This window comes from Ictidomys tridecemlineatus, chromosome 4 (genome assembly GCF_052094955.1).
Source record: "Ictidomys tridecemlineatus isolate mIctTri1 chromosome 4, mIctTri1.hap1, whole genome shotgun sequence".
Taxonomy (NCBI): Eukaryota; Metazoa; Chordata; class Mammalia; order Rodentia; family Sciuridae; genus Ictidomys; species Ictidomys tridecemlineatus.
Window position 1 is genome coordinate 150,360,523 of NC_135480.1, and position 15,504 is coordinate 150,376,026.

Consider the following 15,504-nt stretch of genomic DNA (forward strand, 5'->3'; position numbering starts at 1 on the left):
ATTTCTACATATTTCTATTAATGTTAAAAAGCAAAAAAAATCAGAATTCTTTATGATAAAACTTTGAAGATGTAGCCAAACTGTACTTAATAAAATTTTGTATTGCTCTATAAGTAATAAGTATAAGCTTCTCAAATATTAGCTTTAAAATAGGGAATGTTTAATATATTTAAGTATAGACAACCCAGTGTAAGGAATAGCATTTCTTCTTCATTTGGATTTTAAATTTTAAACAACTGCTTCCATTTCCCTTAATTCAGAGACAAACATTTTCAATGCCTTTCACTGATTATTCGTTTTTTTTACATCATTGTAGGAAGTATATAAAATATAACTATTTTCATTTTTTTAAGGCATTCCATACTGACTATCCAGGATATAATATAAGGATTTAGGTCCCTTTTACTTTCTCTCTCAGTCACATTTCCCCCGTCACCTTAGGACAGTGTAACTTTTGAGACCAGGTAGCCATGGTTGATATTTTGACCATGGAAATGCTTATCCTCAGTTGAGCTATTTGTTATCCAGTAATTTCTTTTCCTTTCTTGCAGGATTCTTCTTTCCTCTGAAGCTGGTAATCATTTTTGATTTTCTAAGTTTCCTTTATACTTTAATTACTCCCAAGCTCTTAGCCATTTGTCTAAATCTTCTCTTAACATGTTCAGTTGTTTTAGGCAGTCTATCAATTGCATCATTTGGAAGAAATTTGCTGTGGAGACTTGAACCTGCTTTAATCCGGCATGGATTTCTCCCCGAGGTCTGTCTTCATTATCCTACTGTGGATCGCCTTTATCTATCTTGCACGTGATCCCAGATTTTGTAATGGCGTTTTTTTTTTTTTTTTTTTTTTTCCATTTTCTGATTTAGGTTACTTTGGTGGCACACATGCCTCACTAATGTCCTGAAAATGGTACTTAGATGGAAAGTTTTTGGAAACATTCTATGACTAAATGTGTCTTTGTGCTGTGAGTTTAATTGATAGTTTAGCTAGGCATGGAGTTTTCGATTGGAAATAATTTTCCCTCGGACTTTTGAATGTTTTGCTTCACTGACACCTGGCTTCCAGTGTAGCTGTTGAATAAACTAAAGTCAGCACACTGTGCCCTATAGTCTGTTTTTGTTGGCTCATGACATAAAAATGGGTCTTACATTTGTCAGAGTTTTAAAAACAAACCAACCCCTCCTCCAAATGAAGAATATGCAACTGATTGTCTGCTCCAAGAAGCCTAAAAATACTTTTTATCTGACCCTTTTCAGAAAAGTTGTTGGAGTGGTCCCCTGAAGTAGACTGAAGCTATTTTGATTTTTGAACTTCGTGTTTGATTTTCTTTCCCTCCCTTTTTGGGAGACTATAGGATGTTCTTGTTGGTCTTCTAAAATGGCTCAGTGATATATGTCTTTATACAATCATATAATTCCAATTCTTCTGCTAAGCATTTCTTAGACCCTGCCAGTCTGAAAATTCAGATCCTTCTGGACTAGGCAATTTCCCTGAACTATTAATATGATAATTTTCTCTTCTCTTTTCTATATTTGCTTTTGAGGTTTCTACTATTTGGATGTTGTTGGCTGATACTCTAATTTTCTTACCTCTTTAAATTTTCAATTTCATTTCCTTCTACTGTTTTCAGATTTTCAAAAAATTTCCAACAGATATTAGTTATTCTTGAAAATATGATATTAATTTGCTTTGTGTTACTATAATGAAATACCTGAGATAATTAATTTATAAATAGAAAAGGTTGATTTAGCCTTGTGGTCTTGGATATTCCATTCTAAGATTGAGTAACCCCACTTCTTTGGACCTCTGATAAGTAGCACATCATAGCAGGAATCCATGGCAGAGCAAAGCAATCACTTCATAGGCTAGGAAGTGAAAGAGAAAGAGAAAAAGACCAGGGCCTGCGGCAGTCTGGCTGGGCACAAGATCACGAGCCACTCACACTTTGTTGATTCAAACAGCAATTCTTCCCCCCCCCCCCCCCCCCAAGTCACACCGGCCCTCTACAAACACGTTCTGGGGAAATCCAAGTTCTGCCCACAAAATTCACGTACTCCACCAGGCTTTGAATCCCAAATACTTTCTGAATCCCCGAGAACTCAACGGGAACTCAGGCAGCAGGATACACCCATTCCCAGCAGGAATAACCTTAAACCTGGAACCTCCCTAAACCCAGATTGTCCTAAACTGGGAATGCCCTAAACCCAAGGAACGGGATACTCCCTAAAACCTGCAGGATACACCCTAAACCTGGATCCCCCCTAATCCAGTAGGATCCTCCCAAAACCCGGATCCACCCTGGTCCTTGAGCAGGGTCACCTTTCTCAAACATACATGCAATGTCACAGCGAATGTCCAAGGCAAGTCCATTTCCATGAGTCCTTCCTCTAAGCAACATGGGGTACGCTGGCAAGGAAATTTCGATGCGTCATTCCTACTTGGCAATGGCCCTCAGCAAGGGCCCCAGAGTCCCCTCCAAGGGAATGACCCAGTGTCCTAAGGACCTCCCATCAAGCCACAGTACTTCCTTATAGCATCACCCTGGGACCAAGCCTTCCCTGGACTTTTGGGGGATCTTCAACATCCAAACCATAACAGTCTTCTTATGGCATTCTGTTCTTTTAAAGATGAATCCATCATCTCTATCTCTCTGAGCGTATATAAGGCTTATATATTTCTTTCAAATTTTTTTTCCCAGATAAGACCCTCCATGTATTTCCAGTTCTCTTTCTCCTACTTGTTTGCTTTGATCTCTGTCTTTAGAATGGAACCTCGACTTGCCTGTTCATGCTTTAGCAGGAGGCCCTGCAGTCTGACAGAAAGCCTTAATGGGCCCAGGTGGAGACTGTGGGCCTGAAGTTCATGGTAGAGGGTACCTGGTTACAGTCCATTTTAGGGGGGGACACTGCTCACTAAATGTGATGATCTTATTTTATCTCTTGAGATAGTTAACTTCTCTAGAGAAAATTCTATCAAAATCTTGTCTGTCACATATAACTAGAAAGAAAAACAACAACAACAACAACAAAAAGACCAGGAGAAAGCAATGGTGTGTGAAGAATGAAGTAGAAATTCCTGAATTTCTCTGGCAGAAGAAAGAAGAAGCAATTTAAAAAAAGACTTAGAGAAGTGAACTTGAATATATGTAATATGCAATACTTAGAAAAAAAAAATATTGTCTGGAGAGTAGACTTGGTACTACTATTTTTCCAGGCACCAAGTGAGGGAAGAGGATTGTGGATTTCAATCAACACACAAAAATTCTCTTCGCCTTGTTTTTAATACGTTTCCTCCTGCACCTAACGTCTGCCACCTGGGGGACCCTCTGTGTTACCTTTTTGAGGGAACCAGACTGCAGTTCTCAAGTGAGACAAGGAGGGAAGCCACCAAGCTACTCAGAAGGGGGCAGGAATCTGGAGTTTAATTGTCTTCTAAGCATACTTCCCCCCCATCCTCCTACTTGAGTCCCACTGTCACCTGCATTTCCAGTACTTCCTGTTGCCAGTTTCTAAACTTTTTTAGGGGGCCTGCAGAGAAAATCGAGCTGTTTTTCTGGTTCCCTACTGTCAGCACAGGATTCCCTTTTCTCAGTTCTTTGAAGTTCGAAAATCCCATCTGTTTTTCAGCTACCAAAGTTTGTTTCTGTTGTTTCCTTTCCCATTCTCTTTCTCCTTTTAGATTTATTCCTTAAAAACACAAATTTATCATCATTTTAGGGGAGCTTGGGAGAAAGCGAAAGTAAATGTGTGTTTTCAATCTGCCATCACTCCATTTAAACAAATCTTAGCATTTTGCCATCTTGGCTTCAGATTTTTATCTCTTAGGACATAAAACAATTACGTAATCAGTTGTAGGTATCTTTTGATCCCTCTTCAACCTCATTTCTCTCTCTTTAAGTTCCACCAGGGTCACCACTCTCTTGAAGTCAGTTTGTATCCTCCCCTTTCATGGTGATCTACCTTTATTTCATGCACATGTATCCATTAAATTGTGGACAATTGTTCCACATGTCTTAAACTTTACGTAAAGTGGTCCCAAAGTTCATGGTAGGGGTATCTGGCTGAAGTCCATCTTAGTGGGGAACACTGCCCACCACTTTAGTTAAGAAGTGCTGCCTTCTGCCACATCAAATATCTGAGATATCTGCACAGTGATAGATAAAACTTTTTCCTTCATTTTTACTTCTTAAGGATTTTGCATTTGATTGGATAAATGCTGCCAGGATATTTTCCTGTGCTTCTACTAATGTATATTCCACACCAACCAGAAACATGGCTGGGTGGCCAGCTCTTTGAAAGAGTCTCAGTTTGACTTATGCATCCTGGAGTGATCACATCTCCAAGTCTCGGCGCAGTCTGGCTACTGTGACAGCAGAGGCTGTGTACAACCTTTATTAACGCAATCAGCTCCTCGACATTCCTATGGGGGAAGCTGCCATTCCTCCACATCTTCTCAGTACTTGGAAGAGTAATAAAATGTTCTTCAATATTAAGTGACATCACATGGGTTGAATTACCTATGTGGCACATGGCAGAAAATTTAGCCTTAGAACTCTGTCTTTTTCAGGTGTTACACAGAATAAAGCAGGAGGTCATATTGAGTTTGGGCATACCTGAATTTTATTTGCTTTGACCTTTTTCAGACTTTTAATTTCCTAAAATTCTCTTTGATCGTGACTATTTATGAAACATCATAAACACTATTTATGATGTTTTCCTTAAAAAAAAAAAAACAAAGTTCGAGGTGTGATAATTCTAGGATTTTGGTACGTAATGTAGGGGAAGTGGAAATTGAGCTTAAGACAGATGGCGATGCTGGTTCTAGGAGTTCTACTCTCATTTTCTCTCAACTTTTGGATTCGGGTGCCAAGGTTCTTGTTAATCAGTGAAACATGGCTGGGAGGCCAGCTCTTTGGAAGAAGATCAGTTTGACTTATGCTTCCTGGCGTGATCACATCTCCAAGAGACGGCACAATCTGGCTACTGTGATAGCAGAGGCTGTGTACGACCTTTATTAACGCAATCAGCTCCTCGCCATTGCTATGGGGGAACTGTCTTTCCTCATAGAGATTTTCCTTCATGTTAATGCATCTTAGGCAGGGCTCTACCAGCAGAATGTTGCAGAAAGTTTTGACATGGCTTAGCCCTTTCCTGCTAACAGAAATATAGTCAAAGGCCTCTGGGTATTCTGCTAATTTGTTTTTGCTTTTCCACAACACACTGAAACATATCTTTCAAATTCAATATATACTTGAAAACATCCAAAAAAGTGAAATATAGGAAAGCTGAACAACAGACAAAACTTATAAGAGAATCTCAGTTATAAAGATCAAAAATATTTTAAGCATCCTGATTGCATCTTGCTTTCTATATTTGATTTCCAGCATTATGTTTCTAGTAGGAGTTAGATGATCTTTTTGTTATTTTCTTTTGTAACTGAACTCATGGTTGGCTTATGTCCAGCAAGAATTCAATTCAGGTTAATTATTTTTCTATGATCGTCATGCCTGATGTGTTTCCTCTTGGTCTCACCAAATTAAGCATATAAGACCTATGTATTTCATTACTAGGTTCAGCCATATAAGATTTCTTGTTTGTCCTTATTTATAAAATCGTAGGTAAAAGTGTGAAAAAAAATGATACTTGCATAAATAGTGCTTTGCACACAAATAGAGTGAGGCTGCTGAAGTGGAACCACTGGCTGGGAGGACATGAATGTCCAAGTTTGATAATATCTTATGGTTACACGTACAAATTTGTGAGTTGTTTGAAAACTGAATGCAAGAATGTTGATTCCAGTTGGACCTCTACTATTTTGTCCTTATGTTCCCTTTTGATTGTCTTGAGCCTTGAGCCTTTCCTTCTCAATCACTGATAGAGCACTCTCACTCATTATGTTTCCATGAGAGAATTTATTCTTATCTGTGCTATTGCAGATGTTGTGTACATAGAAGCCCATTTAATCTACCACCTCACCAATGTCTTGGGAATAACAGAAAAATCTGAAGACCTTCATAAATAAGCATGTGAGATCATCAGAGCATATTGCATCCCAAAGACTTGGGACAGGCTGATGATGTGATATTCATTTTCTTGGACTCTTGGCTGGGGGGTATCAAGCATAGGAAACCTGAAAGGTGAACCATGGAGGGTCCTAAATACAGTAGCACAAGTGGATTATATTTTAAGTTTCTATAGGTACAGTAAGACATTTGTCAGTAAAAAAGATTGCTGTTCGAGAGCTAAACATTTAAAAAACTAGCATGTAATTAATTTTCTCTATAAGAAAGAGGATGTTTCCCATGTTTATAAAACCAGATAGAAAACACACTGAACTGTTAACGTATTAAAAGAAATTCTATGTCTATCAGAAGGGGTATTGATCAGCAAAGAAAGCCTACTATGAGAAGGGTGCCGGAGTGAAAATGGCTAAACTATATAGAAGAGAAGAAGAGTGTGCACCTGCCTAAGGATTTGAAGCCTGATACATTGATCTTCCTGTTGTAGAGATAATACACATTAAGTAATTTAGCCAGTTGCTATTAAAAATCCAACTCATGAAATGAACTGTACTTTTGTTTTGATTTTATATTCAAGTTTCTTTCTTATTACAACTTGGTTTCCTGCTTAGTTATTTTTACCAGAGAAAGAGAATGTTCAGACCAGTGATCTGAGTGTATGGGCCCCTTGGTATTTTATTTCACTGTAAATGAATAAATTGACACACTGGATTCCTATATTATGCTTAGAATTCAATCAATATGAGTTCGTTTCTGAACAATGGATTCTAGAAAATTCATTAAGTCTATCCCACTCTGTGAGGTCAGTTATGAAACAGTCAGCTGGTGATATCCCTCCCCGCCTCAGATCATGGCCTTAGTTGAACAAGTGCACCTGTTGACCACAAGACCTCAAGCCTCAGGGAGGAAAATGTAGCAAGGGAAACTGTACCTGAGGTATTATAAAAATCTGGGTTTTAGCTTTTTCCTCCACTGGTGCAAGATGTGCCATTTATGCCTAATCTCATCTCCTGACCTCCACTATTACTTTTCTTCCTCGTGTTCCCTACTCCCATCTTGGTTACTTTAGTCACAGTTTATATGCAACGGGTCCTCGTAATCCTGTCTGCTCCTCCATCCAGTGGTTAGTATAATCACCAATTTCCATAACAGGACCCCTATTCAAAGGCACATGTCAACATTTTCCATTTCCCTGTTATAGGAATCAGGACAGTGTGAATCAAGGAATCCTCTGATTCCTTTTCTAAGATAGGCTGTGAAAATACTGGCACAGGGCAAAGCTCTTCCATTGAGGCACTATATCTGGTGTGAAAAGAAAGAAAGTGAGAGGCAGGGAGAGTCCCTGGGCGGTCTGAGGCAGTGGCTGCTCCACTCCAGCCATCCTTTTGGGAAAACCCTGGTATGTTGAATCAAACCAGTAAGGATTTTTTTTTTTAAAGACAAATGGTTGTCTACTGATTTCTTCCTAGCCTGATTCCAGTACCATTTATTATTAACATCCTAACCAAAACCAGACCAAAGGGGGGGGGAAAAAAAAGAAAGAAAGGAAAAGAAGTTGCAGGATGATAAAAATAATCCTACATCAGAAAATACAACCTTCCCCAAATAACAAAAGAATATAAATCACATGTCAAAAATATGCCAAGCATTAAAAGTGGCAATTTTTATCTCAAATATTTTCAATGTTCAACCTTTATAAGCTCTCTATATGTCAGTTCATGGTATTTATGGTTAGATTGTAAAAGTGAAAAATCTCATATTGAGGGCCCCATCCCAACATGGGTATTATGACCAGGGGATGAATCTCATGTAGGTGCAGTGCCAGTTCTGGTGCAAATTGCTGACCACTGGGTTTGGAGGCTGTGATTTCATACCCACATTATATTCAGGCACCCCAGTCTTTCCTGGCAAATTTCCAGGATTTTTAGCAATAAAACAAAAGCTTGTGAGGCTTGGCTTACAGGTAATCAAAAGAGCAAAACTGCACAGAGATTGATCTTACAAATTCTTTTTCTTAAAAATATGTGCTGAGAGGGACGGTGAAGTCTTCCAAGCTTGGGTTTCTTGGAATACTTGAGAGCGGCTGCCTCTTCTCAGAAGGTCGCCTAAACGTAGTCATTTACTTGTGTCTCAAGCTGTCCCCCTAGGAGGTGTGAGCTGCTGGGTGGAGAAGGCAGATGGGCTTCAGGGAGAGTGCATTACCTCCTAGCCAATAGTGCTCCTTCTTAAGAATTGTGTTCTCCTGACTGACTACATTCACATGTGTGGGTCCCTGGGACCACATCTGTATAAATGACTCTCCTTCCATAACAGAGAACTGTTATGGTTTTGTTATGTGGTGTTCCCCAAAGGCTCATGTGTGAATATTCATTGGTAAAATAATTAGAATGTGAGGTGTAGCCCAATAGAGAATTAATCCACTCGTATGGATTAGCTGGGTGGTAACTGTAGTGAGATAGGGTGTGGCTGGTGGAGGTAGGTTACTGGGTGCATGACTTTGGGGTTTATATTTTATCCCTGCAGAGCAAAGCTCTCTCTTGTTTATTGCTGTGTCCTGAGCTGCTTTCCTCAGTCATGCCCCTCCTCCATGATGTTCTGCCTCACCTCAGGCTGAGGTGGAGCTATGGAATTGGCTGACCATAGACTGAACCTTTCCTCCTCTGTTGCTCTTGTCAGGACTTTTGGTCACAGAAACAAAAAGTTGACTACAACAAGGACTAATTAATCCAGATCTGTTTCCTAGTAATGGGGAAATTTGAACTTAGTGAACAAAACTCAGAAGTACTGGCCAAAACCTACCACATGGATGAGAAAGAATGAAGCTTGTGTTCAAAGGAAGACAAGAATAAAGGAGCTGTCAGAAAAGGGGTGAGACAGGGAAGCACAGGGGTTTTCTTAAGAATTTTCCAGTTGCTAGCTTTTGTCTTAAGATTGGTTATGTTTTTGCCTTTGGGTTTAATGAGACACCTCTGTATATTCTTATAGCTAAATCCTCCTTTTGTTTTAATGCAGAATTGGTTACTTTGTAACTCAAAGTCTTAATTAAAAGTAAAGAATAAAAAAAATATGACACTATCAATGTTTCCACTTTTCTCAGTAAGGGCCATTTTAATCCAGGTGGATGTTTCTAAGTAATCCATCCGGATCTCCAATTTTATATAGTTTTTGTTTCACCCATAAATCTTCACGGTGGTAATAACACGTCTCCAGAATAAATGAAATCCCCAATAAGGATTTCAAATGAATAAATCCTCAAATTGAGGGATGAATATAGCAATAAATGGTCATTTTTTTTGAGTAAAAGAAACTTTAACAATTTTAACTTTAGGAATTTGGGGTATATCTTGAAAGCACAATGTTCTTTCAATCTTTTTCTTGGAGAAGCTGTTAATAATATGACAGAGCATCTGGTACATGATGACATATCAGAATCTAGGAAATGCTACATGTTAATATAACACACTTCATGTCTATCTCTAAACTACTTAGTATTCCCAGATTCTTGGATTGTAAGAAATGGCTGACTGACTTTGAGGATTCCTGTCAAAATGATTGTACTTGGGCTGGGGATGTGCCTTAAGCAGTAGCGCGCTTGCCTGGCATGCACGGGGCGCTGGGTTCGATCCTCAGCACCACATAAAAATAAAATAAAGATGTTGTGTGCACCGAAAACTAAAAAATAAATATTAAAAAAATCTCTCTTTCTTTAAAAAAAATGATTGTGCTTGTGGAATAGTTGGTTTTATTTCTCCAAGATATCTTATTTTACCTGGGCAAAGTTTCCTTGTATTATTTTCTTTTCACACAATGAAGGTAATAAAAGTGGGCACACCTGAATTGTAAAGCCAAACCCATCACAGAGCCATGGCCACTGGGAGAGAGAGCTGGTGGCCTTCCTGGAACTCCTTCAGGGTCTCCTACAGTGAGTCCCTTTTCACATAAGAGCCCTATGTTTTCAATTTTGCCTGGCATGTGGATGGTAAAACAAGAAAAAAAAACTTTAAAATTTTTACTGTGCCACTTTCTTCAAAATTTAAAAAAAATAAAGAAAACCTTAAATATGAAATTGTTTAGCAACAACAACAGTAATTCCTTGAAATCTGAATGCTTTGGTCCTTAAATAGATGCCACTTATCTCTCATTACGTAGAATTGCCTGTTAGAATAGTTTGCAATTTAAATACATAAAACCACTAGAACAAGTAATAGGAAAATCAATCTTTATTCTTTCAGATTAAATAAACCTGCTCATGAAAACTATCTTACATGGATACCAAAATGTATTTAGAGTTTGTGTTCAGGGGTCATTAGAAAACAGCAGATAAATCCTTTAAAGTAGGTGATTCTTGTCTTTTCCTTGGTAGAAAAGCTGGTTCTCAGGCACCAAGAAATTTTTGAGTCTGAGTCCACACTGCATTCCAGAGTGTTACAGGGGAAAAGGATGAGTTTTGGAAATGGAGGGGCTTTTTAGGAAGACTAGTTTCAGCACTGACTGTTCTGATGTGACCTTTCTGAACTCCCACATTTCTCATGAGGAATGATATTAATACTACTTATTATTCAGGGTGATCATATCATATTAGAAAAAGTATGTAATACAATCAGCCTGGGCACTGATCTGTGCATTGGCTGGCACTTAATAGGCAGCTTCTGTCAACTTCATTGTCGTTATTGACAACTTATCACCTGCCAGAGAACTCCCTTGGACCATTCTGTATAAGATTGGTCTTCTCTAACCACTCCTTCCTTGCATACTTAGTAGAGGATATTGTGATTTAGATATGAGGTGTCCCCCAAAAGCTCAATTGTGAGACAATGCAAGAAAGCTTAGATGTGAAAAGACTGGGTTATGAGAGCCTTAACCTAATTTGTGCATTAAACCTCTGATAGGAATTAACTGGGTGGTAACTGTAGGCAGAAAGGTGTAGCTGAAGGAGGTGGGTCATTGTAGGTGTGCCTTTGGGGTATATATTTTGTCTGTGGTGAGGGAAGTCCCTTGCTGTTTCCTGATTCCAGGTCCTGAGCTACTTTCCTTGTCTTTACCTTTCCACCATGATGTGGAACAATCATTTGTCTCATTTATGAACTGAGACGTCTGAAAACCCTTAGCCCCAAATAAACCTTTCCTCCTCTAAGATTGTTCTTGTCAGGTCTTTTGGTCACAGCAATGAAAAAGTTGTTTAAAACAGAGGAGTGAAAAGTGCGGCTTTAGTTCTTAGTTGCCAACCACACAATCTGTCATAAGTTTAAGCGGAAATGAATTTACTCAAGAATATTAGAAAGCACAGGAGTTTCCTGGAAGTCTGAAAGAACAGCATCTTGGCTGAGCTTGCCTTTCAGATCCACATTACAGAACTGACCTGGAGAGGATGTTGTGGCCACCTCCAACCTGAGTCAGGATTGTCTGATGTCATCAGGGAATTTTTGTCATTTCCTTACCCTACAACCACAATGTTTCTGCTATGATCAAGAAGTTTCAAGGACTACTGAAAGCTTGAGCATAAGTAAAATAGTCATACCATCTTCCACGCTTATGTCATGTGTCTCTTCTGAATCATCTGGGTGTGTCTGAGGGGTACCACCTAAATCACAAGTCTGTTCTCTAAATAGCAAAGAGGGTAAGGAATTGGGGGTTTTGTTTGCTGGTTTGATTCCTTGTTAAGAAGGTGAGATTCAAAATGTAGGGAATTATCAAAAGATTTCAGTAGCTACAAGTGACAGTGCTTAGGTATGTTAGAAGCATCTGTTGTCCTGTGTCATCAAGTTGTCATAGCATGAAGGCAATCCTTGTCATCAAAAGGACGATCCCAAATTGTCAAGATTTCCAGCATCTATTTTAGTCATGTGGCTGACCTGGTTACCAAGAGACAAATTGAAAATAAACTCATGTTTTGTACATTTTGTGATATATATATATATATATATAGGTCTGTTCATGTTATTGCATGATTTTCTCATAAAATCCTGGAAGGTGGTCATTATTAGTTACATTTACCTAAAGGAAATTGACAAAGAAAATGTGTTTTACCAAAGGTCTTCTAGCCAGTAATTGCCATATCTAAGGATATAATAAAGACTATCCAAATTGTTTGTTTCTGACTTAATATCCACAAATGATTAAGAAAGCACTTTTTGAGGCAGTTGTGAGTTCAGACTAAGCTCTGCCATTTATTAGTTTGCCACTTAAACTCCTTGAGCTCAAGTTTTCTCATCTGTGATGTGAAAATGATGGACATATCCACCTTGTAAGGTTATTGTGATGATTAAATAAGATAACAAACACATCAGCTAGTACAGTATCACAGTAGGCAGTCAATGAATCATCTGGTATCATTACTGTCATCAGAACAATCATTTGTATTATACCACATCACCTCAGAGAATCGGGGACACACATTTCTCATACTCTCATGAATACGTGTTCCAAATAGCCCTAGACAACAGAAGAATTATTCATAGAGTGCCCAGGCAGATAGGAATTTGGTTCTGTTTACTGACCCTGAAGAACCAGGTCAACTGCCATTTTAAACATATAAGCAATTTTCTTTTTCTAGAGTAGAGACTTTATTCACATTTGTGCAGATTCACTTTGTTCTGGCAAAGACCACCCAGTGACTCCTTCTAGGCATTTAGATATCTGGCAAAAACTCCACTCCACTTTTGTGTTTTCCCACAAATTTGCAAGTTGCCTTAGGAGCCTTTAGAAGTGCTGGTAGCTGAGTAAAGTCTACCTAAGTCTGAGTACAGGGAAGGGCAGCAGAAGCTCTGAGAGGAGACCACCTACAGGAGGGAGGAGTGTGAATGAGTTAACCCCAAACAGCACAGGGCAATTTATGTTGGTGCATAAATTACTTCAGGATATAATCCTTGGCTGATGATGGGAACTCTGATTTAGAATGTGGTCTACCTGGGGTGCTGTGGGTGGTGGGGGGTATGGGTGAACTGAAAGAGCTAAGAATGTAGCAATTGGAAGTCAGATTGAGTTTGGGAGGGGGCATCCATGGTTTACCTGGCAGTGAAATTCAAGGCATGGCTTGTATCAGCTTTGGAACTTTTTCAGTTTGGATGGTTAATGTAACCTCTAGTAACAACAGCTACCGAGGCAGGAAACAGGCATTCCTTCTGATTCCCGGATTTTTCTAGGACCTATTCTAATGAACAAAGCTTTCATTTTCCAGTGACGTCTTCTTGATTTGGTAATTCTGTCAACTTTAGCACAGAAAAAAAATATAAATTTATTTATTTTTGCCAGTATGTGCAAGTGGGGATTTGGTGACATTTCAATTTGTATACGAAAGACAATGTAACCTTATGGTATAAACCCAAACTGATAAAGTATGGGTTACATATATAAATAACTATTGAGAATGTGCTATGGAAACAATCAAGTGCTATTGAAGGTCCTGGTTTGCCCATCACCAAGGAAAAGCCACAGGCTAACAGTCACCAAATGGTTAGAATGTGGCTTTCTGCATGTACAACACATATAGTTGGATTTTTTGAATTCAAGAAGTGGCTCAAATGTCTTTTTTTTTGGGGGGGGGGACCAGGGATTGAACTCAGGACCTCAGCCCTATTTTGCATTTTATTTAGAGACAGGGTCTCACTGAGTTGCTTAGCGCCTCACTTTTGCTGAGGCTGGCTTTGAACTGGTGATCCACCTGCTTCAGCCTCCTGAGACACTGGGATTATAGGCCTGTGCCACTATCCCTGGCCCAAATGTCTTTTTAAAGTTCAGCTGGCCAAAGTGAAGGCTCCAAGTGGGAAAGAACCACATAACCTAATCTCTCTACATTCCTCACAGCTTGAGTGGTCTAGAGCAAAGATCATAAACTATAGTCATTTGGAATCAGATTCCAGCTAACCTTTCTGAGCCCCAGTTTCTCTTCTGTAAAATGGGGATAAACATATCTAATTACAGAGCTACTACGGCCCTGGTGTTACATAACATGGGAAGGGGCTCTAGCATGATCAACACATGTTGATTTCTTTCATCAGTTTCCCCTTCTCTGTGTTCAACAATTGTGAAAGGAAGAGTTGGGGACCAGCAGCCAATGTTCTTTCTTCATTTATTGGCATGCCTAATCTTTTCTGTTGATGATTTGCTAGTTCTCCCCTAAAAACAAAATAATGAAAACTATCCCTTTGGGGGCTTCATGGTTTGAAACCAGCTAGTGGAATTTTGTTGATTTGGATGGATTATTTTGGTTGGTAATAGGAATAGGCTAATGATGTTACAGTCTCCATTTCCACGCTGGTGGTTTGCTTCCGATAAAACAAAAATCTATTTCAGGCCATTGTCTGCCTTTTTCATTCTTGGCAACTGTGAGCCTGGGGTATGAGAGTCAGCAGGCGAGGGCATTTTGGTGACCCTGCTGCAGGCAATGAAATTGATTTATCTTGAAGAGGAGGCCTCAGGAGGGATGAGGCTGAATAGTGAGGCCAGTCATGAGGCAGCCTGCCACGACTAAGGGGCAAACTGATTCAGGACAGACCCTCTAGTCTGCCATGTTATGCCAATTCAGAAGGAAGGTATTTTTCAGCTCCTTTTTATAAGGAAAACAAAATGAAGCAGAGAGTGTGTAAGTAATCTGTTGAAGAAAGTCAGGAGCAGAAATGGATATAATTCCATGGCTTTGGATTCAGAGAGCTTATTCACTAGGCAAAAGCCCAAGGCCACGCCTTCCTGTTTTACATTAAGGCAGACACTTTCACTGCTAAATTGGTCTTGGTTCTTTAGACTTGCACAAAAATTAATAAAGGTCTCTTTTCCTAATTGCACAATCAAAATAAATTATGTCCACAAATTAGAAGGCAAGGAAATTGCATGTGCATTTTGGGTGCCCTGATAATGTCCTGCAGTAAATTGTTTTCATATAAATTGCATGCTTAATTAATCGCTTTAAAAAATGCCCATGTATTTCCCTGCAAATACATCTCTGCCTGCAATTCATAAAATGCAAAGACAAATTAAATTGCCGATCCCTATATAAAAGTGTCTCCCTTGGTGCATCCTGGCTGCGCTTAGTCATTCTGCCCTCTTTTCAGAGAGTGCAATAAACTCAAGGAACCTCTTCCTTTCTGAGTTGCCCCTGGGTGTCTGATTCAACAGAGTTGAGGTCTCTACTAAATTACACCCAGACAAGGCAATAAAGCTACTCGGTGCCACAACTAGTAGTGTGGAAATCTGCCTGGCTTACGTGACTTTTGAGACCTCCTCTCTCAGGCTGAAACACAGCTTAAGGCAGTGAGTTTTGGCCACACTAAAATATAAATAAAATACACCCCCAAATTCAAAATTAAAAACTCCCTCCAAAAAGCTCATACATTGTTTTGTTTTGATTAAAATAAAGAAAACTATTCAAAATTGCTTCCATGATTCCAATACCCAGCTATAATCACAGATAATCAAGTCCCTTTTGAACAGAATATTAATGTTAGAAAAATTAAAATGATCATTGGCCCATTTAGATGATTTGTTTAGA